Source organism: Phacochoerus africanus, chromosome X (genome assembly GCF_016906955.1).
Source record: "Phacochoerus africanus isolate WHEZ1 chromosome X, ROS_Pafr_v1, whole genome shotgun sequence".
In the NCBI taxonomy this organism is placed as follows: domain Eukaryota; kingdom Metazoa; phylum Chordata; class Mammalia; order Artiodactyla; family Suidae; genus Phacochoerus; species Phacochoerus africanus.
The window spans coordinates 63,584,896-63,612,440 of NC_062560.1; the positions used below are offsets into that span (position 1 = coordinate 63,584,896).

The 27,545-nt window shown below is 40.0% G+C and overlaps 1 long non-coding RNA gene across 2 annotated transcripts in view; it reads right to left on the minus strand.

Annotated features, from left to right (window-relative positions):
* Window positions 1–13,463, minus strand: part of LOC125118805 (uncharacterized) — a 28,204-nt gene extending 14,741 nt beyond the window's left edge. Inside the window, exon 1 of one of the 2 annotated variants that reach the window (XR_007132896.1) lies at window positions 488–13,463. This is a non-coding gene — a long non-coding RNA (uncharacterized LOC125118805). The remainder of the gene's footprint in view (window positions 1–487) is intronic. The other variant, XR_007132897.1, reaches the window with a different exon arrangement.
* Window positions 13,464–27,545: the final 14,082 nt, after the last annotated feature.

Below are 27,545 nucleotides of genomic sequence, written 5' to 3' on the forward strand. Positions count from 1 at the left end.
AAACCGAATGACATTAAAATAAACCAACTGTACTACCCAGATGGCTGCAATATTATTCATATCCCAGAGTAAATACAAAAAGTTAACACACCTCCTTCAAGCTTATCTGATCAACTTTAAACCCTATTGAACTCCTTTTAAAACTCCCTTTTTAAAACTTAAAATTCACATAAGACAGCACTTGAGTATCATTTCCTAAAATTATTTCAAGTATGCTTATATTAGCTCCTTTAACAATACAGCCATCTGGGGGATGAGATCATATAGGACTATATCGTTTCTACTTCAGTGTAACCCAGCATAGGCCAAGTACACAACATTAATTCCATAATTTTGTCAGTTAACTCATATGGTGATATACAAATTGCAAATGAGAGAAACAGGGAAGGAAACTTATAGGATCCTCTGACTTTTCTAGGAGTAGTATCTAAGAGAAAGAAACGAGAATAGGGAAAAGATTACTTAAAAGCTACAAAGTAGTACTTACAGTAGTCTAAAGAGCCAGAGACTCTTCTTACAGCTGTCCAAGGAGCTAGTAGTGCAAACTGCACCCTGAGCTGAGCCGATCTTTTGACATCCTTCTCAGAGAAGAGTATCCTTTTCAGTGATTACAAAGAACTGCTGCAGTGATAACTAGTTATTTCCTTCAGCAGTTCCACATTAATACTTCTCTGCCATCAAACACCCTGTACACTGGAAGCTAGGCTATTATTCATCTTAACCAGGCAGCTATCTCACTCCTGAAAACCTATATCCAAAAGAATGACTAGATCTTGGCTTATTTTTATTTTAATATAAAACAGGAAACTGGTCCCATCATTTCTAAGCCCTCACTTCAGTGTGGTGCTTTAGGCTAAGAATTTAATGTAACGCATTTTATTTAACAGATTAATCAAATAAAGTGATCAACAGTTTCCAAAAAGCACTTCAGCATATGTTTTCTCATTTCATCCATTTACAGCAATGTTCTTGAAATAAGCAGGGGCTGGTTGATGCTCCAGATGAAGAAATTTAAGGATTAGGAAGTTCAGGTTGTTTTTCTAAAAGTGAATAATGGTATAGCCAAAACAGGAATGGTTTCAAAATGGTGGTAGAGCCCAAAGATACTTGTCCTAAGAATTCCATTCTAGAACTCCTTTGGTAGTAATACTAAAATATCAAAGTCACAGCCGTCTATCCACAGACCCACCACCCTTAGTAAATGAGAGACACTGGTCATCAGATACATGGGATAAATGGGTTTTTAAGACTTCAAAAATTCAATGACCAGGTTATCAATTCCACCTTGCAAACCAGATGTACATTTTAAAAAAATTTAAAAAATAACAACTTTTTGGTTGTATCCTGGCAATTGGCATTACATGTTGGGAATATACAAGAGGCCAAGAGAGATTCTTAGCCAGGCAATCTGCTCTGAAAGGGAGAATGCAGAGACAATGTTAAACTTCCTTCCTGGGGAGACAATTTTCAATTGATACTTATATAAAATAAATAATAAATAAATACAGGGTAGCAATCCAAGTTCCCTTGGGCCTGACTTGCTTTAAAAATTTTGCCTAGTAAAGCAGTAAAAGAGGGGCAGGAATGGTTCCTGTCCCCAGAATGTGACAATAATTGGAATTGGGATCATTAACAAATGCAGGAAAAGGAGTGAAGGCCCACCCACCTAGTTCAGGTCTGCTTTTGGTAGTCAATACTGCACAAATACAACATCAAAGTGGTAGGGAGACCTTGGGCTGGTGGGCTGAAAAAATAGGACACAGAAGGGGCTGTGGGTAGTCAGTACTACTCAGGAGTAATGCAAAGAAGGAAATGGAAGGGTCCATGTCTGATGGGCGGAACCAAAGAAAGGGTAACTGAGGCATTACAGCAATTCAAAATGGGCAAAGCAATGACATCTGGGATTGTTAATGTCTTAAAAACAAAAGGGCTTTGCCAGTGGACATTTCCCAGCAACAATGCAAAAGGGCAGGGCAGGGGTGGGAGGGGCAGGAGGGGCAAGGGAGCACAATCTTATCTGGATACATGGACACCTGAAAATTGTGAGCATTAATAGTCCATAAGAAAGGTCCAAGGGCAGGCAAAGGGTATGGAGAGGGAACATAAGGGCAAGACCATGGCTATTTGGAATTTGATACACTGGAGCCAATGCAAGTGGAGTGGGAGTATGGGCTGCTGTTTGATGGAAAGTTCATGGCACACTGCAGTATTTATACTTTATTATACCATGGGAAATTGGGGCTGGGCTGGGAGCGCTTGCCCAACAAGGCCAGGGAGTAAAAACCCATTTCTCATCGTCATTGTGCTCATCAGCAGTCCCAGTAAAAGTTTTGTGTGGTCAGCAGCCCCTTGCAGTAATCCAAATGGGGTGCAAGGAAATAATGTCCTACTCTAATAGAAGGGGAATTAGATAATTGCAAATATTCGCATTAACAGTCAAAAAAGGGGGCCTTAGTACCCCTGATGTATACAGTAAGGGAACAGGGGTCCTATCTAATGATCAGTACTTTTGATATGTTATTGGTGAATATTAATTGTCCAAGAGCTGAGGTCATGATAGTTAGCTGAGGGGATATTATCTTAGTCTATGGATGAAGACAACCATTTCAATTACATATATTAACAGTCCACAAGAAAAGATCTTGGGGAAAAACAGTATCCCCTGAGGTATTGCAAAGGAGATACAGCAGTCCTGGAAGTAACTGGGTTGTGGAAAACTGCAATTCTGCACATTAACTATCCAAATATAAAGGTCTTAGCAGTGGGAACCACCTACGTACCGGAAGGCATAGGAAGTTGGCGGGGGTGGGGGGGTGTCCTTGTCTAGTGTGCAAGAACCTGGACAAATGCAATTATGCACATTAACAGGCCAAGGAAAGAGCTGATTTAGGGTCACAAACCCTGATATACTGCAAATGGAGAGCAAAAGGATAAGATGAATTAAGGTGTAATTATGTACATTAATGTCCAAGGGGTATGGTATGGTCAATTAAAATCATGTACTTTGTACAAATAAATATAAGGATCTTAAAGTAGTGTACGCTCCCTGTAAAAGACAAAGGGAGTGGGAAGAGGGGCATCCTTATTTAGCGTACAGGAACATGTACAAAAGCAACTTATGTACAATAACTAGCCATGGAAAGAGGTCTTAGGAATCAGTACCCTTGCTATACTAAAGAAGGGGTCTGAGAGGGTAGGATCTTATTCATATGGGATGAGCCATGTGCAGTTATACACATTAACATCCAAGGTGACTGGCTGCAGTCAGTTACAAATGTGCATCTTGACTGTCCAAACTTAACAGTCTTGTGGAGGGGGCACTTCCTGCTGGAAGAGAAAAGGAATGCACAAGAACACAGACAAATACATCACGTACATTAACAGGTCAAGAAATGGGACCTTAGGGATCAGAATCCTTGTGGTACTTCAAAGGGAATGTGAAGGGGAAGGATCCTAATGTAATTGTCATTACATATAATACTGTCTGAGAAAGGGGCCTTAAGTGAACAGTACCCCATTGCAATAAAGCAAAGAGAGTGTGAAAATTGGGACACAAGTTAACTCAAAGGACCATGGACAATTGTAATTACACATAGTAACAGTCCCAAGACAAAGCCTTTAAGGTAGTCAGGATGCTGTGCTTAAATAAGTAAAGGAGTCCTAACCTAAAAAGCAATTGTGGACAATCGAGAATGTGTACAGGACAACTAAGATTATGCAGATTAACTGCAGAAGTATATAAATCTTAAGAAGTAGGCACCTCCTGCTGAAATATAAATAGAATGGAGAGGGTCCTTACCTGATGTACAGGAGCAAATGGCAGTATACACATTAACAGTCCAAGAAAATGAATCTTGGCTATTCAGAAGCTCCCAAAGTAACGTAAATGGGGCAAGAAAATGGGATTCTAGTCTAACATAAGGGAGCATGGATTACTGAAATTATGTGCATTTAAACTGTACAGAAGAAGCAGCCACAGTTGGTCGGCACCCCAAATGCAAAAGGGGTGGGATAGGATGGGATCCTAGTATAATTTTGCACATTAACTGTCCCCCACCCCCACCGAAAAAAGACTTGGGTAGTCAGTAATCCCTGAACTCAACGTATTAGCTTATCACGAGGGCACATGCACATTAGAATCCCAAGAGAGGGACTTTGGGTCACTAACATCCCCTGAATATAAAAAAGGAGGGATATTAGTTTAAAGAAAGGGGCCATGAACACTGGAATTTTGCATGTAAACACTCCCAGAAGGAAGTAACTGAGGTAACTAATACATCTTCTTGTAAAACAAAGAATACAAGGGACTTAAGTGAAAGACATTATTTGGGGTCAATTACCATGGCTCACTTTAACTATCCTAGTACACAGGTCTTGAGTAAAGGGCATTCACCACTGAATACAAGGGAAATGAGTGAGGTCTATAAATACTGCAGAAGATGAGGGACAAATGAAATTGTGCATTAACAGTGCAAAAGAAAGGGCCGTGGTGTTCAGGACCTTGTGCTGTAATGCTAACAGGCATGAGAGAATGGGATGTACTACAACAGTCCCAAGTACCCTCTGTGGTAATGCAAGGGGAGTAGAAAGGGATTGGAAACTAACAGGAGGGACCACAGCTGCAGTTAAGCACCTTAAGAGCCCCCCAAATCCTCCCATGCAATACAAAGGGAGTAGGAGGGAATGGGATCCTAGATGAACAGAAAGAAAGGAATGCAGGTGCCCTTACCACCTTGACAGTCCCAAACGCCCTCCCTGGTAAAAGGAGTCGAGGAATCCTAAATTACAAGGGAACCACACCTGAATTTAAGCACATTCACAGTTCCAAGTACCCTCTGTGGTAATGCAAACAAAGCTGGGGGCATGGACCCCAGACTAAGAGAAGGGACCAGAGCTGCAAATAAACACTTTAACAGTCCCAGGTACCCTCTGCTGTAATACAAAGGGAATTGGTGAGCTTGGGAAATTAGACTAACAGAGGGGACCACAGCTGCAATTAAGCACTTTAACAGTCCCAAATATACACTGGGGTAATGTAAAAAGTTAGAGGGCATGGGAGCCTAAGTTAGATCACAGCTGCATTTAAGTACTTTTCTGTCCCAAATACCAACAAGTAACACAAAGAAGCAGAAAGGGATGTGATCCTAGAATTATAAAAGGGACCACAGCTAAAAATGAGCGCATTAACAGCCCCAAATGTGCTCCCAGGTTACATGGAGCTGGAGTGCTTGGGAAAGTACACTTATAATGGAAGAGGCTACAGCAGCCATTAACTACTTTAAAGGTCTCAAATACCTTTGCAGTCATGCAAAGGGAGATAGGTGGGAATGGGATCCCAGGTTAACATAAGGGACTGTATTTGCATTTAATAAGCACCTTAACAGTCCCTTGTAGCCTTTGTGGAATTGCAAATCACGTAGGAGGGGATGGGATCCTAGACTAACAGAAGGGACTGTAGTCCAACTAAGCCTATTAACAAGCCCCAAGTACCCTCTGCAGTAAAGCAAAGGAAGTTAGGTGGGAATAGGATCCTAGGTTTTAAAAAAGGACTGTACCTGCATTTAAGCACAGTTAACAGTCCATTGTACACTGTGGTACAATCCAAATAGAGGCGGGAAAGGAAATCTAGACCAACAGAAGGGAGAATAGCTTTAATTAAGCCTATTAACAGTCCCAAGTACCCTCTGCTGTGATGGAAAGGGAGTTAGGTGGGAGTGGATTTTGAGATGGAAATGGATTTTGAGGTTATGGTAAGGAAATTTAGCTGCTTTTAAAAAAGCACATTAAAAGTCCCTTGTACCCTCTGTTATAATACAATTCAAGTAGGAGGGCACGTAATCTGGACTAAGAGGTGAGACTGTATAGGCAGTTAAGTACATTTACAGTCCCAAGTACACTCTGCAGTCATGAAAAGTTAGATGGGAATGGGGTCCTAGATAACATAAGGGACTATAGTGCCATTTAAGCACTTTAAAAGTCCCTTGTACCCTCTGGGGTAATGCAAATCAAATAGGAGGGAATGGGATCCTAGACTACGAGAGGAATGTGGCTACAGTACAGCCCGTTAACAGTCCCAATTACCCTTTGCAGTCAGGAAAAGGGAGTTAGGTGGGAACGGATTTCGAGGTTAACAAAAGGCACTGTACCTGCACTTAAACACATAACAGTCCCTTGTAGCCTCTTTAGTAATTCAAAGCAAGTCAGGCTGGGAATGGAATCCTAGGTTTAAAAACCAACTACCTGCATTTAAGCACCTTTGCAGTCCCTTGCACCCTCTGCGGTAATGTAAATCATTTAAGAGAGGATGGGATCCCAGACTATGAAAAGAGACTGTGGCTACAATAAAGCCCATTAACAGTCCCAAGTATCCTCTGCAGTCATGCAAAGGCATTTATGTGGGAAAGATATCTTAGGGTTAAAAAGGGGGGGGGGGCTGTACCTACATTTAAGCACAATAGTCCCTTGTATCCCTTGTGATAATGTAAAGGGATTTAGGTGGGGATGGGATCCTAGACTAACAGAAGGGACTATAATTGCATTTAGCAAAGTACCAGTCCTGTATACACTCTGGGCTAATGTTAATCACTTAGGAGGGGATGGAATCTCAAACTAAGAAAAAGGACTATGGCTACAATAAAGCCCATTAACAGTCCCCAGTATTCTCTGCAGTCATCCAAAGGCAATTGGGTGGGAAAGGGATCCTAGGCTAAAAAAAGAAAAAATGGGGACTGTACCCACACTTAAGCACAACAACAGTCCCTTGTATCCCCTTTGGTAATGTAAAGGGAATTAGGTGGGAATGGGATCCTAGACTAACAGAAGGGACTATAATTGCATTTAAGCATACTTACCAGTCCCTTGTACACTCTGGGGTAATGCAAATAGAGTAGGAGGGATGGGAACCTAGACTAAAAGAAGGGAAATCAGAGCAATTAAGCCCATTAAAAAGTCCTATGTAAGCCCTGAAGTAATACAAGGGAGTAGTCCCACATAGGCTCTGCAGTTATGAAAAGGGAGTTAGGTAGAAATAGGATGCTAGGTTAACATAAGAGCTGGAGCTCCACTTAAGCACATAAATAGTGCGGTTATAGTCTCTTTAGTAATGCAAATAGAGTAGGAAGGCACGAGAATCTAAACAAATAAAAGGGACTGTAGCTCTAATTAAGCCCATTAACAGTCCCAAGTACCCTCTACAGTCATGCAAAGGGTTTTAGGTTAGAGAAAAGGGATTCTAAGTAAACCCAAAAGACTGTAGCTCCATTTAATAAACACATTAACAGTCTCTTGCACCATCTGTAGTAATGCAAATCCAGTAGGACAGCAACAGATGCTAAACTACCAGAAGGGGCTGTAGCCGCAATAAAACTCAAGGTCCCTCTGCAGTCATGCAAACGGATTCAGGTGGAGATGGGATCCTAGGTTAACATAAAGGACAGTAGTTGTATTTAAGCCCATCAACAGTCCCTTGTATCTTCTTTAGTAATGTAAAGGGAACTAGGAGGGGATGTGCTCCTAGACTAACAGAGGAGACAGTAGTGCAATAAAGGTTGTTAATAAGTCCTATGCAGGCTCTGCATTAATGAAGAGAGATAGTTGGGGATGGGATTCTAGATTAACATAAGGGTCTGTAACTGCATTTAAGCGCCGTAACAGTCCCTTGCATATTCTGTGGCAATGCAAATCATGTAGTAGATGGTAGTCTAGACTAACAAAAGGGACTATAGCTACAATAAAGCCCATTAACAGTCCCAAGTACTCTCTGTAGTCATGAAAGGAGAGTTAGTTGGGGATGAGATCCTTAGGTTAACATGAGGGACTGTAGCTTCTTTTAAGCACAGTAAGTCAATTGTACCCTCTGTAGTGTTGAAAAGGGAGATAAGGGGGAATGGGATCCTGGGTAAAATTTAAAAGGGACTGTAATTGCATTTAAGCACATTGACAGTCCCTTGTATCTTCCTTGGTTGGTACTGTAAAGGCAATCAGGTTGGGGATGGGATCTTAGACTAATGGAAGGACAGTAGTGCAATTAAAGCCGTTAACAAGTCCCATGTAGCTTCTGCATTAATGAAAAGGGAGATAGTTGGGTATCAGATCCTAGGTTAACATAAGAGACTGTAACTGCGTTTAAGCATATCAACAGTCTCTTGTACTCCCTTTGGCAATGCAAATGGAGTATGGGCATGGGAATATTGACCAACAGAAGGGACTGTAGCTCTAATTAAAGCCATTAACTGTCCCAAGTACCTTCTACAGCCATGCAAGAGTTTTAGGTGGGGAATGGGATTTTATTTAAACATAAGAGACAGTAGCTTCATTTAAGCACATTAACAGTCCCTTGTACCATCTGTGCAAATCGAGTAGAAAAGTAACAGATTCTGGACAAACAGAAGGGACTGTAGCCATAATAAAGCCCATTAACAGTCCCAAGTACTCTCTATAGGCATGAAAAGGGAGTTAAGTGGCAAAAAGATCATAGGTAACGTAAGGGTCTGTAGAGCCATAGAAGCCCATTAACAGTCCCTTTACACTCTAGGGTAATGCAAATAGAATGAGGGGTGGGAACCTATAGAATAACAGAACAGTAATGCAATAAAGTCTATTAACAAGTCCTACTTAAGCTCTGCAGTAATGAAAAGAGAGTTAGTTGGGGATGGGATCCTCATTTAACATAAGGGACTGTGGTTCTATTTAAGCACATTAACAGTCCCTTGTCCCCTCTGTGGTAATGCAAATGGAGTAGGATGGAAACAGATTCTAGACTAACAGAAGGGACTGCAGCTGCAATAAAGCCAATCAACAGTCCCAAGTACCCTCTGCAGCATGAAAAAGGCTGTAGGTGGGGATGAGATTCTAGGTTAATAAGGGACTGGAGCTGCATTTAAGCCCTATAATGGTCCCTTGTATAGTCCGTGGTAATGCAAAACATCTAGGAAGGTAATGGGAATCTAGACTAATAAAAGAGACTATAGCTACAGTAAATCTCATTAACAGTCCCAAGTACCCTCTGCAGCCAGGAAAAGGGAGTTCCTAGGAGACAGGATCCTTAGGTTAACATAAGGGACTGTAGCTGCTTTTAGGCTCATTCGCCCCTTGTACCCTCTGTGGTAGTGCGAATGGAGTTACATGGGAATGAAATCCTAGGTTTAAAAAAGGGACTGTACCTTCATTTAAGCACATTAAGAGTCCCTTGTATCCTCCCTGGTAATGCAGAGAGAATTAGGTGAGGATGGGATCCCAAACTAACGGGAAGGGTCAGTAGAGCAATTAAGGCCACTAACAAGTCCTATGTAGGCTCTGCATTAATGAAAAGGGAAATAACTGTGGACAGGCTCCTAGGTTAACATAAGGGATTGCAGCTACATTTAAGCCTCTTTACTGTCCCTTGTATCCTCTGTAGTAATGCAAATCAAGTAGGAAAGGAACAGATTCTAGACTTACAGAAGAGACTGTAGATGCAGTTAAGCCCATTAACAGTCCCAAGTATCCTCTGCAATCCCGAAAAGGGAGTTATTTGGGGATGAATCCCATGTTAGCATAAGGGACTGTAATTGCATTTAAGCATATTAACAGCCCTTTCTTCCCCCGTTTGGTAATGCAAAACAAGTAAGGGAACGGGAATCTCAACCAACAGAAGGGACTGTAGCTCTAATCGAGCCCATTGACTATCCCAAGTTCCCTCTGCAGCCATGCAAAGGGTGTTAGATGGGAATGGGATCATAGGTTAACATAGGAACTGTAGATGCATTTAAGCAAATCCAGTCTCATACATCTTAAAGTAATGCAAATCGAGTAGGAAAAGGGGATCCTAAAATAACAGAAGGGACAATAGTGCAATTAAGCCCACTAACAAGTCCCATGTAGGCTTTGCATTAACAAAAAGATAGTTAGGTGGGAACGGGATCCTAGGTTAAGGTAAGGATCTGTAGCTGCACCTAAGCATATAGACAGTCCCAGTTCCCTTCAGTTGTAATACAAATTGAGCAGGAAGGAAAGTGATTCCAGATTAACAGAAGGGACTATAGCTGCAATAAAGCCCATTAACAGTCCCAACTGCCCCCTGTGTCACTGAAAGTCAATTAGATGGGAACAGGGTCCTAGATAAATGTAAATGACTATAGCTTCTTCTAAGCACAGTAACATTCCTTTTACCTTTTATGGTATTGCAAAGGAATTATGTGAGAATGGGATCATAGGTAAACATAACAGTCAGATGCATTTAAGCACATTAACAGTCTCTCATACACTCTAGGGTAATGTAAACTGAGTAGGAAGGGTGGACTCCTAGACTAATAGACGTGACAGCAGTGCAATTAAGTCCATTAACAAGTTCCACGTAGGCTCTGCAGTATGAAAAGAGAATTAGTTGGGGTGTGATACCAGGTTAAGATAAGGGACTACACAGCTCCATTTAAGCACATTAACAGTCCCTTATACGCTCTATGGTAATGCAAATGGAGTAGGATGGAAACAGATTCTAGACTAACAAAAGGGACTGTAGTTGCAAAATAGCCCTTTAACAGTCCCCTGTACTCTCAGCAGCCGTCCTAAAAAGAGTTAGGTGGGGATGGAATTTTAGGTTAACATAAAGGATTGTAGCTGTATTTAAGCTCATTAAGCTAATTACCTTAGATATTCTGTGGTAATGCAAATTGTATAGAACTGGATGGGAATCCAGACCAACAGAAGGGACTGTAGCTGCAATAAAGCCCATTAACAGTCCCAGATACCCTCTGCAGTCATGAAAAGGGAGTTAGTGGAAATGGAGTTCTACATAAACATAAGTGACTATAGCTGCTTTTAAGTACAGTAAGTAACAGTACCTTGTACTCTGTGGTTTTGCAAAGGGAATTATGTGGGAATGGGATCCTACGTAAAATAAGAAAGGGACTGAACCTTCATTTAAGCCTATTAACAGTCCCTTGTATCCTCCCTTGTAATGCAAAGGGAATTATGTGGGGATGGGATGCTAGATTAATGGAAGGGACAGTAGTACAATAAAGCCCACTAAGTCCCATGTAGGCTCTGTATTAATGAAAAGGGAGTTAGGTGGAAATGGGATCCTAGGTTAACATAGGGACTGTAGCTGCATTTAGGCCCATTAACAGTCCCTTGTACTCCCTTTGGTAATGCAAATGGAGTAGGAGGGCATGGGAATCTCCACTAACAGAAGGATCTGTAGCTCTAATTGAGCTAACTATCCCAAGTACCCTCTGCAGTCATGCAAAGGGTGTTAGATGGGAACGGGATCATAGGTTAACAAAAGGGACTGTAGATACATTTAAGCACATCCACAGTCTCTCATACATTTTAGGGTAGTGCAAATCCAGTAGGAGGGGTGGGATCCTAGAATAAAAGAAGGGACAGTAGTGCAAATAAACCCACTAGTCCCATGTAGGCTCTGCATTAATGAAAAGGGAGTTAGGTGGAAATGGGATCCTAGTTTAACATAAGGAACTGTAGCTCCATTTAAACACATTAACAGTCCCTTGTATAGTCTGTGGTAATGCAAATTGTGTAGGAGTGGATAGGAGTCCAGATTAATAGAAGGGACTGTAGCTGCAATAAAGCCTATTAACAGTCCCAAGAACCCTCTGCAGTCATGCAAAAGGGGTTAGTTGAGGATGGGTCCTAGATAAACATAAGGGACTGTAACTGCTTTAAGCACTTTAACAGTCCCTTATATTCTTTCGGTAATACAGGATTTAGGAGGATATGGGATCTTGGACTAACAGAAGCGACAGTAGTGCAATAAAGGTCGTTAACAAGTCCTATGTAAGCCCTGCATTAATGAAAAGAGAGTGAGTTGGGGATGGGATCCTAGATTAACATAAAGGACTGTAGCTGCATTTAAGCCCATTAACAGTCCCTAGTACGGATTGTGGTCATGTGAATCATCTAGGAGGGGAATGGATGCTAGTCTAACAGCAGGGTCTGTAGCTGCAATCAAACCACTTAACTGTCACAAGTATCCTCTACTCTTATGCAAAGGTGGTTATTGAGTGTGAGACTCTAGTTTAAACACAGTCCTTAGGGCAGGAAATGGCCTTAGGCAATTAGCACCTTTTAGGTGTAAAGATAATGCAGGGTTCCTAATACAAAAGGCTCAGGTCTAATCAATTAGGTTTGCACAGGTAGAGTGTCCCAGTGCAGGGCTCTTAAGTTAAAAAGGGTCCCCTGCTGGAATACAAAGCAGGTGGATGTTACTAGTTCACAGGACATGAACAAATGCAATTATGCACATTATCAATTCAACAGAAGGGTCCTCCTGACACACCTAGCACCCAAATGGGACACAGTGGCCCACTAAAATGGATGGGACTCTGGACAACCGCAACTGTGTGGATTACCTGTCCCAAAGCTGAGTCCTTAAATAATTTGCACTACCTAGCAATATTCCACAGAGTGTAGGATTTAATTTTTAATTGCATGAGACCACAGGTATATGCAATTATGCACATAAATTGTTTAAGAGAAAGGACTTAGGGTAATCAGAACTCCTTAGAAGAAATGGCATAGAGGTAAGGGATATCCTAGGCTAACAGTGGGACAATGGACAATGAGGATTTTAAATATTAATGCAAGGTGGTAGGTAGTCCACACTACCTAAGAACAATGAAAAGAGCATGGGTGGGTCTTATCTGGTAGGCAGGACCATGACCAGTAATGATTGTATCCATTAATATTCCGAAGTAAAGGACTTTAGTGATGGGCACTTCCCTTATAGTGCAAAGAAGCTGCAAAGGATTTGTGTAATGAACAATTGGTATTCTAGTCAATAATAATAATTCAAGGAACATGGTCTCAGATAGTCAGCACTGCCTAATAGCAATGCAAACGGGACAGAAGGTCATTGATTAATAAGTGAGACAATGTACAATTACAATTTGGTACTTTAATTGTCCAAGAACAGGACTCACAAGAGGGTAAAAATGGTAGGATGCCTTTGTTTAACAGACAAGGGTATGACAACTGGGACTGCTGAATGCAAAAGGGTTTTTAAATTGGGATTTAGTCCAATGCAGGATTATGGACGATTAGAATTTCACTGAGTGCAAAGAGTTTAGGTGGTCAGCACAGTATATATGCACTTTCCAGAAAACTGGGATTTTGACTACTGCAGCAATGACAGAGGAATGGTTTCTCCTTCCTTAAAGGCAGGAGATTGAGATGATGAGTAAGCAGATTTATGGACAATAATTGTCTGATATGAAGCTCACAATTAATTAAATTTCCTAACATTATTGCACAAATTCTTTGTTCTAACATGGGATAATGGGCAAATGGGATTGTGTACATTAATTGAAAATGATGACTCAGGTAGTCAGCACTCAAGATCAGCAATGCTAGAGGCAGACAAGGTATCCTAGTCTGATGGAAGAGCAACTGAAACTTATTTTTAGCATCAAATCAATACAAACTGGACTGGCTTTAGGGAGAAACAGGAGTGGGACAGGGGCTTGGCTGGGGCTGGGGCTTGGTTGGGGTTGGGGCTGGGGCTGGGGCAGGGGCAGGGGCAGGGGCTGGGGCTGGGGCTGGGGCTGGGGCTGGGGCAGGGGCTGGGGCTGGGGCTGGGGCTGGGGCAGGGGCTGGGGCTAAATATGGGGTTGCTGGGAAGAGGTGTGGAGAGGAGCTGGGGCCTGTGGAGACAGGTCACCACAGAAAATTGAAATTATGGGCAATAATACTCCAATATAATAAATTAGGATAGAAGAAGTCCACAGCAATTCAAGTTTTCTGCAGATAGGTAGGTCATTATTCAATCAGTGCAGCATTAAGGATGGGAACAAAGCAAGACCTGGACAGAAGAGGACCTTCAAAGATTATTTGGTCATAATGTTAAATTTTAAATTAACTATTTTTGTACTATAAGACTTCAAAAATCCAAAAGGAAGTAGTTCATTAAGTCAATTTCAAAGTAAAAAAGTAGTAAAAACTTATAAATGCCAAATTATTGACTTTGACTATATAAAGAAATGTAAGCATTTGTAAAAAAAAGAAATTGAAAACTTTAAGGAATTTCAAAACCCACTAAATTTCAAAACCCACGAAATGAATTCTACAAATAACAAAGTCCCTAAATACATTACCATAGTAGTCACTTAAGGCTCAAATCGAACACTAGCAAACCACATAATCAAACTATATATGACTGACATCCAAGAAATAAATAGAAATCAAAATCCGACCCCAGCATTAGCCACGGGGTAGGTGTTCCTCTTGAGGAAGACAGGGATTCCTCTTCCGCCACCTGTTGGCCAACGATCATCTGCGATCCATTCTGGTCCTTGCCACGACTCACCGCCATGTTCACACTTGGCAGGCATGGAGCACTGCCCCTGGCCACAGTGCAGAAGAGCAGAGGCGGGGGAGGGGGAGGGGGGGAAGGGGTAGTAAGTTAGCCTTAGGCCACCAATGCAGAGGAATGGTGTGAGGTTCAGCCCATATAGCCTAAAGTTCAGCAGAGCAGGTGGTAATGCTGGAGGGGAGGGAGCCAGTGAGAGGGGAGGGAGGTGGAAAGGCCAAACGTCCTTGGAAAGACCTTGGGTACCACCCACTGGGAGTAGTACAAACGTGGCCGGTGCTGACTGGCTGAATAGAGACGGTAGCGAGGTGCTATGCTAACTCCGACTAATTCCATCCTCCACTAACTGTCTGTGACCAATTCCACCACCCTTTCTGATTGGATGTGTCGGGCGGCAATCCAACGCTGCCAATCCCTCCTGCACTTTTTCGCGGCAAAGCCCGCCATCTTGAACAATGCGGCAGGCCCTCCTGGTGCAAAGCCCGCCAAGAATGTAACGGTCAAACACCCCTGCCATGACGTCCACGTGACAGACTGCCATGCTATCCACATGACAAGGTCAGCCATATTGTCCCTGCGGCAAAATTTGTCAGGAAATGCACACGGCAAAGACAAAGGCCCGCCATGTTTTCGATTGCGGCAAGTACTTGAGCCGCCATCTTTTGCTATGTAACAGAATATTTCCACCGCCATGCTGCACGCTAGAACAAAGACACCCATAATGTGGCTTCCCGCCACTGGAACACTGCGGCAAAGTGGGTCCGCCATTTTGAACACTCTAACAAAGCAGAGAGCCATGCTAAGCAATGCTGCAAAGTCAAAATCGCCATTTTGAACCCTGCGCCTAAACCTTCTCCCTCTCATTTTCTATTAGCCTCTTGTAATATGACACAGGATGACCCCGTTTTTCCACCTCATGATACCACAATCCATGCAAAGGTCCTAACAAGACCCAAATCGACTAATTCAAAACACGTAACTCATGCAATGCATATCATTTCCTCTGCCTGTCCCACTATTCATCTTGCCTCCCTAGTTTACACTTAGCATAAACAAGTAGCCCTCAGCCGAGCTGGGCGGCAAATCTCAAGTGGCCGCCATCTTTCCTCCCCAGCCTGACCAACCCCCTAGCCTAACTGCAAAGTCATCTCCCAACCAAAGCCGTAGGTCCACTCACACAACACCAAACGATTAGCAGCAAAATTTTGTAGACATTCCAGACAGTACAACGAACCACAAAACCCAACACTTTTCCATCCATACAAAGGTCCGATGGGTGATGAAAAAAAAAAATCTAAGCAGGTATCCACGGCCCCGATGGGCAAGGAAAAAAAAAAAAAATAAAGCAGGTATCCGAGGCCCCGATGGGCAAGGAAAAAAAAAAATTAAAGCAGGTATCCGAGGCCCCGATGGGCCAAAAAAAAAAATTTTTTTTAATAAAAAAGCAGGTATCCATTACCCTGATGGCCCAAGGGGTTGGAGAAAGAGGGGGACACAGCAGGTATCCGAGGCCCCGATGGGCTAAGGGGAAAAAAAATTAAAAGCAGGTATCCGCGGCCCCGATGGGCAAAGTCTTTAAAAAAAGAATTAAAAGGCAGGTATCCACGGCCCCGTTGGGCAAAAAAATAAATAACAATTATTAAAACCAGGTATCCACAGCCCCGATGGGCATAATACACAGAAAAGGAGGGGGAAAAGAAAACTACACCACGAAAAAACCAGAAGAGTCAACCAAAAATCATTCCAAAGAAAAATTATTTTAAAATAGAAAGTTGCCTTAAAATATCCCAAATAACTGTAAACTAGAGATAAGGTGTCAAGTAAATATTAGGAGAAAGTTTAGAAATTTTAAAACATTTTATGAATTTTTGGTGGATTTTTTTAAAAGAAATACGCCATAAGGCATGGCTGGGGGCTGGAAAATGTTCCAGAAAGAACCACACGGGCAAAGAGATCCAATACCAGCAAGCTTCCACCCGGGAAAAAGAAGAAATATGGCGGTCGCAGCAAAGTGCAGCGCTTTAAGAAGTGAGAGGGAGGGGACTGAGGGCGGAGGGAGTAGAAGAGGAGTGGCCAAGAAGATTGAAAGCCAGACATATTTGTAGTTTAGCCGGCTCAAAATTTAGCCAGTAAAAAGAAAAAGAGAGATTTCGAAAAAACAACAACATATTAAAAGGAACATCAGACTGGAAATAGGCTTCATTTGTATTCTAGGCGCCACGACTTCAAACGGTTTTCAATGGATTCCCATCTGCAAAATAGGGACGTTGAGTAAATCGAATTAGATAACTAATGCTAAAATTTTCCACAAACACTATAGCAAATGAATAGGTTTTAGTTTAATTTGGTTTTGAAATAGGAGGAAAAGGGAGGTAGAGCTTTGATATGTTAATAAAGTATCCAAATACCTCATTTAGCCAGAGTGTATAACTTCCCCACCAAACTTTTGAACCAAAGAAGCTAGGAAGGGGCAATACATTAAGGTTAGAAACCTCTTCAAAGGACTTTCCCTTCCATTATCTAATGTGATAGTGAAGGTTTACTTGAAAAAGAGACCCATAAAGGTTACATGATGTGCAACAAAGTCACACACCAAGAGATTCTGAGTCAGTGTATTTTCTACTGCATCACTGTCTTTTCATGGCTGCTGATCATAGGAGACTGGAGACGCTTCTAACTTAACTGCTGAGCAAGACAGAGGGAGGAAAAGACATTTCACAGGAAGTCCATGTAGCCCCTGAGTAAACTGTAATGTTTTTAACTGTGAAACCTTCATCTTTAGTATCTTCTACTTCTTCCATGAATCTGATGACCCCAACATTGAACCCTCCATAAGAGTACAGTGGTGGTGCCGGCTGCTTAGAAAAATGCTCATATAAAGGCCAGACCAAAGCTGCCCCTAGAAAGCTGGCTACTTCAATGAGAAGCAATTAATCTCATAAACTGTCCTATATTGTTTATCAGAGAAACAATAGAGAACCTGAGGAAGACAATGGAAACTAAGTATTACACTCAACTCCTAGAAACTCAAAGGATACATTGCCCTCCCAGTGGCGGAACTGGAAAGTGTAACAATTAACCCAAATACTGTCAGGTAAGCATGCCCTCCAGTCTCCAGGTAAGTAAAAAATAATGCAAAACTTTTTTCCTTAAAGGACATACTCCATCTTCTAAGTGCTCGTGATTCACACAAAAAAATAATCTGACTTGTTATTCCAAATGAGAGATATTGCATAGTAAATGTGGTATGCTTTAGAAGATAATGTTTAACAAAGAGAATCTAATAATAGAATCTCAGTCTGGAAGATAATTTTCCATAGGACCCTTCCTGAATACCCAAAAATTAAACTATGAAGCAAACGCCTACAAACAAAATCTGCTATGCTCTCCAGGTTTGGGGCAGAAAATGAGATTAATTTATATATAATATATACTGTATATATTATATATAATATACGTATTTCCAAAAATATTCGAGGCAAGAAATGGGATTCATGCATATAATACATACATTTCTGAAAGTCTTTAAGATTTCACCCTAATTTAATCTTTCACACATTTCCAATGAAACAAATAGAGGAAAAGAAGTCTTGTTGTATACAGTGGTAAATTGAGATTGAAGGATATTGATTCCTTTGCTTGTGGTTTAAGGAGTTCCCTGGTGGCTCAGCAGGTTAAGGATCCAGCTTTGTCACTGCAGTGGCTTGAGTGGCTTCTGTGGCAAGGGTTCCATCCCTGGCCCGGGAACTTCCACATGCTGCAGGGACAGCCAAAAAGGAAAAAAAAAAAAAAGCTAGTTTTCACAAGAGGATTCCATGGCAGAGGTCCTTACACTCAGATAATTTTGGTTGCACTTTACTACCTTGCATGTCAAATCTCTCTAGTGAGAATTGTGGAATTTGAATGGAGTTTAAAATTACTGTAATGCTCATGGTATATTTGAAAAATAACAACCATACCTGTAAAAGGCAGTAGCTACAACCATTCTGATATCATTTAGCCATCAGAAAAAAAATTATTATATACGTAGTTGTTATATATAACACCTATGATCTCAGCCTAGATTAATCAGCAGGACCTAAAAAAAAAGTCAGCTATCATCAGCATCAAGACTCTCAGGACCAGTCCTAAGCTCCTTCTCTATGGGCCACAAACTAATAGTATCACCAGGATTCTGACACCACTATAGAGTTTAACCTGTTTCAGCTTTTTTTTCTTTAGCACAGGCTGCCAATTATAAGGGTAACTAGGCCTGTCCAATGGAATTTTCTACAGTTTTAGATGGGTTAGGGAAAATTTTTAATACTCAAAGAGCATCAACTACAAAAGATTGATAAATTTGAATTTTTGAAAGCAAAACGTTTTGTTTCACAAAAACACTTTAAAAGGTGAAAAGACAAGTTATAAGCTGGTTGTCCCTGGGTTCCGCAGCCAGGTCCTGTATGGGGGGGGTGACCATGCTAGTCATCAAAATGGTATTGAAATGCTGATTTTGAGATGACTCTCACCCACATCGGACACAGGACATTTTTAGGCTCTAGACTTCCACAGTCCAAGGCCAAGACTTGAGCTAAAAAACTGCGGAGGGTACAAACAATTTCCAAAGAGCCTTTGCATTGCAAGTTATAAGAATGTTGCTACCTTTTTCTTGTAATGGAAGATATGAAATTTGTCAGGTATGGTGCATTTGACAATAAAGAAAATGAAGAAATAGTTTCAATAAAGAAAATGAAGAAATAGTTTCTAGACCTAAAAAGGAAGAGATTGTATTCAGATATTATGGAGAATTTTCACATGAACTGTTAAATAAACAAACATATAAGAACTTCTTTCCTACTCATCATTCTAAATCTTCATTTCTATGCCACAGGACCTATGACTTTTATATTTTTAATCAGATTACTTAATAGAAAGGTTGTCCCTAGAAATATTTGCCTAGGGCTCAGCTTGCCCTGTGGCAAGCCCAGCTCTCCTGACCTTTATCAACTTCAGGCTTCACTTATCTCTTTCAGGCTGCTCCCCCTCCCCCACCTTCAGCCCTCAATCATTCATTTTCTTCCTTTCACAGCCTGGCTTTGCCTTCGCTTTTGCTTGGCTCATTTTATAAATCTGTTGGGATCACAAATGTGGCAACTGAGACTCTAGAAGAAAAAGTGACTTGCTCAAAGTCAATTAGCTCATCAGAGTTGGACCAAAATGGGATGACCTAGGCATGTTTTCTGTGGCTATAGCCTAGCTGTGTCTACATCCTCTACTTTGGGCTCCCAAATGCATAACGTACAACAGGAATTATATGGGGTGGTGGAGGAATCAAATCCCTTTTTTAAAAAGACTCCAATTATTATATTATAAGGCTCCTCATTTTCTTAACCTAAATATATTTCCTCTCCATTGCCATTAATGGTTTGGAAAAAAGCAGAAAGTGATTTAGCCACCAGATGGCAGTATGGAATAATCAAAGAAACACTGAGCCACCTTGAGAAAGGCGCAAAGGTCCTACCTGTACCAAGCCCGACTAAGGTCCAAGTTGATGGGGAAAATGTTTTATTCATACATGTTCAACATCAGGAGAAGGAGCGAAATAAAAGTTCTCAATACCCTCTCATTTGAATAGCCCTCCTTAGTGAGAGTTTGTCCTTGGCTTCGACCCAGTGCTATTTAAAGAGGACTTTGATAAAGCATTCAGAGTGGAATTAGCAGGCTGGTGGGGGCACTCCAAGCCATGTCAGTGAAAAGCAGTTAAAGGAATTAGGACATATTATTAAGAAGAGAATATTTAGGGAAGGGCTTTTTACAACTCATAAGGACTGTCTGCAGTGGGGGAGATATTAGTCTTGTTTTGCGTAGCTTTGTAGAAGGATGTCTGAATACTCTGAACTATCCAATGATGGAGCAGACTACTTCCAGAATTGATGAGATGTCAATCCCTGAAGGTATACAAGCCAATGATGGGTTTTGTGGGCTTTCTATGTAGAGAATCATCAGATTGAAAATTTGGGCCCCACGCCCTGTAAGGATCATCAAACTAGATCAAGATCCTATTAACCTCATCAAAGTATTTGTGTCATTCCTCTAATCCTGCCCTACCACACATACATACCACTTATGGTGTCCTTCAAGGGTAGACATGTTGGGAGTGGTTTTCTGCTTATCAAAAAAGAAGAAAGAGTTATACAGGTTAAAGCTCAGAAATTGTGTACTTAATAATTGTGCATTTCATTGTACGTATGCTTTACCTCAGATTTTAAAATACTAAAAGGAGGATTCCCTGGTTAAGGATCCAGCACTATCACTGCTGTGGCACCAATTGCTGCTATGGCATGGGTTCCACCCCTGGGAACTTCCACGTGCTGTGTGTGTGTGTGTGTCCAGAGAAATACTGAAAGGAATATTGAACTCTGTTAATGTTATATATATATGAAAGTGTCAGAGGGTTTAAGGACATCTGCAATTTACTTTGAAATGCATGAAAGCATAACAGGAGTTAATGAATTGATAGAGGGATTCGTAGACAAATGGTTATATGATTAAAAACAAGTATAATAGCATGTCAGTGATAGAACCTATGTGGTAGGTTTTGACTGTACTATTTTTTCTTTCATCTTTGCTCTATGATTCAAAGTTTTCGTAGTCAAAATTAAATGCTGTAGGGAGGGATGACATCACTGAGAATGAAGGAGAGGGAGCTCCAAGGATTCATCCATCCACTGAAGCAATCATTAGGCTAGGGAAAACTGCCAGAATCAACTTTTTCAGAACTCTGGAATCTAAATAAAAAACAACTTGGAACAAAGAGAGGAGTGCTTAATGAAGAAAGACTAGTTTTTAAAAAGGATAGTAATAGAGTATTAGGGCATTTTTGGTTACCCACTTACCATTTCCCATTTCTTAGCTGGGAATCTGCTGTGGGGATGGAAGCATGGACACCTATTGTAGCTTTCTTGTGTCAGAGGGAAAAAATAGACCTTGTTTTATAACTTTTAAAAACCTTATAGACATTATTATACCCTAACAGAGATAAAAAGATTTACTTTTTGTAAGGTTATAATAATTCATTATTACGATCAATATAAGAACAAAAATTTAGATAACCCATATGAAATAGACAAATTCCAAGAAACACACAAGCTACCAATATGAATCTAGAGGAAATAGAAAACCTAAACAAACCTGTTCTGAGTAAGATGATTTAATCAGTAACGTCAAGCCTCCTAACAAAGAAAAACCCAGGACTAGTTGGCTTGACTAGTAAAATCTGCTAAAAGTTTGAAAAAGAATTAAAAAGTAGGAAATATCTCCTAACTCATTCCATGACATCAAAGCTAGACAGACACCACAAAAAAAGAAGGCTATGGAGCAATAAACCTTATGTACAAAAAGTGGAAAAGTTCTCAACAAAATACTAGCAAATTGAATCCAGCAGCATATTAAAAGGACTATAACCATGACCAATCAGAATTAATCACAGGAATGCAAGAGTGCATCAACATATGAGTATGAATATCAATCAATATCAATACCACATTGATAGGATGAAGGAAACAACATGATCATCTTGATGCAGAAAAAGCAGCTGATAAAATCCAATGCTCTATCAACATAAAAAGTCAGCAAACTAAGAATAGAAGATGAGAGCCAAGCAAAATATTTCATAAGCAAGGTTTTCTAAATTTAGAATGAGCAGTATCACACAGGTAAAAAGACCACTCACTTTTAGAAAAGCAAGAGAAAAAGAGAAGCAGCTCTCTTAGTACAAATTTTGCTCTGTTGAACCAAATTTTAACCATTAGAAGCTTCTTTTGATGTGTCATTTTATTTTAACTTTAATTTTATTAAATTCTGAAAACTGGACTTGTGCCCAACTTGAAAGACAATTCTTTGACTTTTAAATTTTTTTCCATTTTTTTATTTGTTGATTGGATATAAATTAATTTTTATTAAAATATAGTTGATTTACAATGTTTTCTCAATTTCTGCTGTATAGCAAAGTGACCCAGGTATGTGTGTGTATGTATACACACACACATATATATATATGTATGAATACATACACATACTTTTTCATATATTATCATCCATCATGTTCTATCTCAAGAGACTGGATATAGTTTCTGTTCTATACAGTAGTACTTTATTGCTTATCCATCATAAATGTGATAGTTTACTTCTACTAATCCAAAACTGCCAGGCTATCCCACTCTCCACCACCCCTGCTGCCACCTTGGCAACCATAGTCTGCTTTCTATGTCTGTGACTTTCTGTTTTGCAGCTAAGTTCATTTGTGCCATATTTTCAATTCCACATAAGTGATCATATGGTATTTATCCTTCTCTTTCTGACTTACTTAGTGTGAGAGTCTCTAATTGCATCCATGTTGCTGTGAATGGCATAATTTTGTTCTTTTTTATGGCTGAGTAGTATTCCATTGTGTATATGTATCACATCTTCCTAATCCATTCATCTGTTGATGGACATTCAAGTTGTTTCCATGTCTTGGCTATTGTGAATAGTGCTACAATGAACATAGGGGTGCATGTATCTTTTTGAATGAAAGTTTTGTCTTTAATACATGCTCAGGAGCAGGATTGTTGTATCATATGGTAGTTCTATTTTTAGCTTTCTGAGGAATCTCTATACTTTTTTCATAGTGATTGTATCAACTTACATTCCCATCAACAGCATAGGAGGGTTCCCTTTTCTCCACACCCTCTCTAGCATTTGTTATTTGTAGACTTATTAATGATGGCCATTCTGACCATTGTGATATGGTACCTCATTGTATTTTTGATTTACATTTCTCTAATAATTAGTGATGTTGAACATATTTTCATGTGCCTATTGGCCCTCCATATGTCTTCTTTGGAGAAATGTCATAAAAGGAGAAATCAACAGTGATACAATAATAGTGGGGGACTTTAATATCCCACTTATACCAATGGACAGACCATCCAGACAGAAAATCAACAAGGAAACACAGGCCTTAAATGACACCCTAGACTAGATATATTTAACTGATATTTATAGAACATTACATCCAAAAGCAGAGGAATATACATTTTTCTCAAATGCACATGGAACATTCTCCAGGATAGACCACATCTTAGGCCACAGATCAAGTCTTGGTATATTTTAAACAATTGAAATTATTTCAAGCATTTTTTCCAACCATGATACTATAAGACTAGAAATCAACTGCAAGAAGAAGGAAAAAAAATTCCTGGAAGCTAGACAATATGCTACTAAACAACCAATGGATCACTGAAGAAATCAAATAGGAAATCAAAAGACGCTTTGAGAAAAATGACAACAAAGATACGACAATCCAAAACAACAAAAGAAGTTCTGAGAGGGAAGTTTACAGCAATACAATTTTACCTCAAGAAACAAGAAAAATCTCAAATAGACTACCTTACCTTACGCCTAAAACAACTAAAGACGGAAAAACGGACAAAGCCGAAAATTCATAGAAGGAAAGAAATCCTAAAGATCAGAGCAGAAATAAATGAAATAAAGACAAAGAAAACAATAGAGAAGAGCAGTGAAACCAAAAGTTGGTTCTTTGAAGAGATCAACAAAATTGATAAACCTTTATCCAGACTCATCAAGAAAAAAAGAGAGAGGGCTCAAATTAATAAAATCAGAAATGAAGTCAACAAACAACAAATGCTGGAGAGGATGTGGAGAAAAGGGAATCCTCCTTCACTGTTGGTGGGAATGTAAGTTGGTACAACCACTACGGAAAACAGTATGGAGGTACCTCAGAAAACTAAATGTAGAACTACCATATGACCCACCAATCCCACTCCTGGGCATATATATGGACAAAACTTTCCTTGAATAAGATACATTCACCCATATATTCATTGCAGAACTATTCACAATAGCCAGGACACAGTAGTAACCCAAATGTCCATTGACAGATGAATGGAATAAGAAGATGTGGTACATATATAAAATGGAATACTATTCTGCCATAAAAAAGAACAAAATCATGCTATTTGCAGCAACATGGATGGAACTAGAGATTCTCATACTAAGTGAAGTATGTCAGAAAGAGTAAGACAAACACCATATGATACTTATATGTGGAGTCTAAAATATGGCACAAATTATCTATCTACAAAACAGAAACAGATCATGGACATGGAGGGCAGATTTATGTTTACCAGGAGGGAGCAGGGAGAGAGGGGAATAGATGGTGAGTTTGGGGTTGGTAGATGCAGAGTCTTACATTTAGAATGGATGGGTGACAGGGTCCTGCACAGGAACTGTGCACAGGGAACTGTGTCTAGACTCTTGGGTTAGAACATGATGGAAACTTGGAAAAAAAAAAAGAATGTGTGTGTATGTGTGGTTGGGTCACTTTGCCATGCAGCAGAAATTGAAGGAACATTGTAAATCAACTATACTTTAATAAAAAATATTTTTTAAAAAAAGAAGAAGAGACCTCAGAGAGCTTCCTCACCCATTCTGCCATGTGAGGATATAGCAGAAAATAGGCATCTATAAACTAGGTAGTGGGCTCTCATCAGACACAGAATCAACTGGCACCTTGATCTTGGACTTCCTAACTTCCAGAACTGTGAAAAATAATTTTTCATTGTTTAAAAAAAATAAAATAAAATAAAATAAAATTAGAAATGAAAAAGGAGAAGTTACAACTGGCACCACAGAAATACAAAGGTTCATTAAGAGACTAGTGAAAGCAACTATATACCAATAAAATAACAACCTAGAAAAATAGACAGATGCTTACAAAGGTACAATTTTCTAAAACTGAACCAAGAAGAAATAGTAAATATGAATAGACCAATCATAAGTACTGAAATGGAAACTGATTTAAAAAAATTCCAAAAAACAGAAGTCCAGGAACTGATGGCTTCACAGGTGAATTCTAACAAACATTCAGAGAAGAGTTAACACCTATTCTGCTGAAGCTCTTTCAAAAAATTGCAAAGGAAGGAACATGCCCAAGTTCATTCTATGAAGCCACCATCACCCTGATACCAAAACCAGACACAGATACCACCAAAAATGGATATAAATTTTTACTGCATAAAAGAGAGGAATCTTGAGTTCCTGTCATGGCGCAGCAGAAACAAATCTGACTAGGAACCATTAGGTTACAGGTTCGATTCCTGGCCTTGCTCAGTGGGTTAAGGATCCAGCATTGCCATGAGCTGTGGTGTAGGTCACAGACCTGGCTCAGATGTGGCATTGCTGTGGCTGTGGCGTGGGCTGGAGGCTACAGCTCCAATTCAACCCCTGGCCTGGGAACCTCCATATGCCTTGGGTGCGACCTTAAAAAGACAAAAAAAAAAAAAAAAATAGAAGAATCTGAAATAGCGGAAAAAGTTCTAACCAAAACAATCAGAAAAATACTATAAAGCAAATACATGAATTCAGCAGTAGTGTAGGATACAAAATCAGTTGTATTTCTATAATCTAGTATTGAACAATTTCAGAAGGAAATTGAGAATATTACTCATGACAGCCAAAAGAGAGAAACAATCAGAATAACTATCAACTGATGGATAAACAAAATGTGGTATATCCATAAGTGGGATATTATTCAACAATAAAAAGAATGAAATACTGGGACATGCTACAAGGTAGATGGGCCCTAAAAATGTTACGCTAATTCAAAGAGGCCCATACAAAAAGGCAATATTGCATGATTCTACTTATGTGAAATTACTCAGACAAGCAAATTCATAGAATCAGAAAGGAGATTCATGGTTGCTGGGGGCTGGAGGGAGGAGGGGGATGGGGAGTGGCTGCTTGATGGGTGAGGTTTTCTTCTGTGGTCATGAAAATGTTCTGGAAACAGATAGTGGAGATAATTGTACAACATCTGAATGTACTAAATATCATTGAAGTGACACCATAAAATTATATATTGGGTTGGGTTTTTTCATTCATTTGATTTTACTCGAGTTGTGAGAGTTATTTATATATTCTATATATTAGTCTTTTGTGAGATATGTGGTTTGCAAATATTTTCTTCTGATCTATAGCTTGTCTTCTCTATAGGAGTTTTTGGAAAGCAAAGGGTTTTTTTGTTGTTGTTGTTTGTTTGTTTGTTTGTTTGTTTTAGGGCTGCACCTATGGCATATAGAAGTCCCTGGGCTAGGGGTTGAATCAGAGCTGTAGCTGCCGGCCTACACCACAGCAACAACAGTGCCAGATCTGAGCCATGTCTACAACCTACACTACAGCTCACAGCAACAGCAGATCCTTGACCCACTGAGCGATGTCAGGGATCAAACCGGTATCCTCATGGATATTAGTTGGGGTTCTTAACCAGCTGAGTCACAATGGGAACTCTGGAAAGGAAAAGTTTTAAATTTTGATGTGGCATAACTTAATATTTCTTTTTATGGATCATATTTTTTGTGTCAAGCATATGAACTTTTTGCCTCATCCTAGATCCCAAAGATTTTCCCCCATATTTTCCTAAAAGTTACATAGGTTTGCATTTAATTGCAGTTAATTGCAGTTACAATTCACTCTGTGATAGATTTTGAGTTAATTTTTGTAAAATATGTGAGACTCAGGCAGAGGTTCATTTTTAGCCTATGCATGACCAGTTGCCCCACCATCATGTTTTTAAATGGTTATCCTGGAGTTCCCATCATACCTCAATGGAATTGAATCTGACTAGAATCCCTGGCCTTGCTCAGGGAGTTAAGGATCTGGCATTGCAGTGAGGTGGTGTAGGTCGCAAATGCACCTCGGATCTGGCATTGCTGTCTCTATGGCATAGGTCAGCAGCTACAGCTCCAATTTGACTCCTAGCCTGGTGACCTCTATATATCACAGGCGTGGGCCTAAAAAAACAAAAAGAAAAAGAGAAAAAGGAAAAAAAAAAGGTTATCCTTACTCCATTGAGTTTCTTTTGCAATCTCAATAAAACCAATTGGATATGTTTTTGTGTATCTATTTCTGGGTCCTCTATTCTTGCACAGATATGTGTGTCAATCCCTCTGCCAATACTGTACTGTTCTGATTACTCTAGCATACAAGTAGGCTTATATCAAGTAGCATGATTACTTGTAATTTGTTATTTTTCAAGATTGTTTTAGCTATTCTCATCCTCTGTGAAACATGGGTTTGTCTCTGCCTTTCCATATAAATTTTAGAATAAACTTGTCCATGTCTACAGAACATGCTATGATTTTGATAGGAATTTCATTAAAACTAAATATCAGGAGTTCCCGTCGTGGCGCAGAGGTTAACGAAT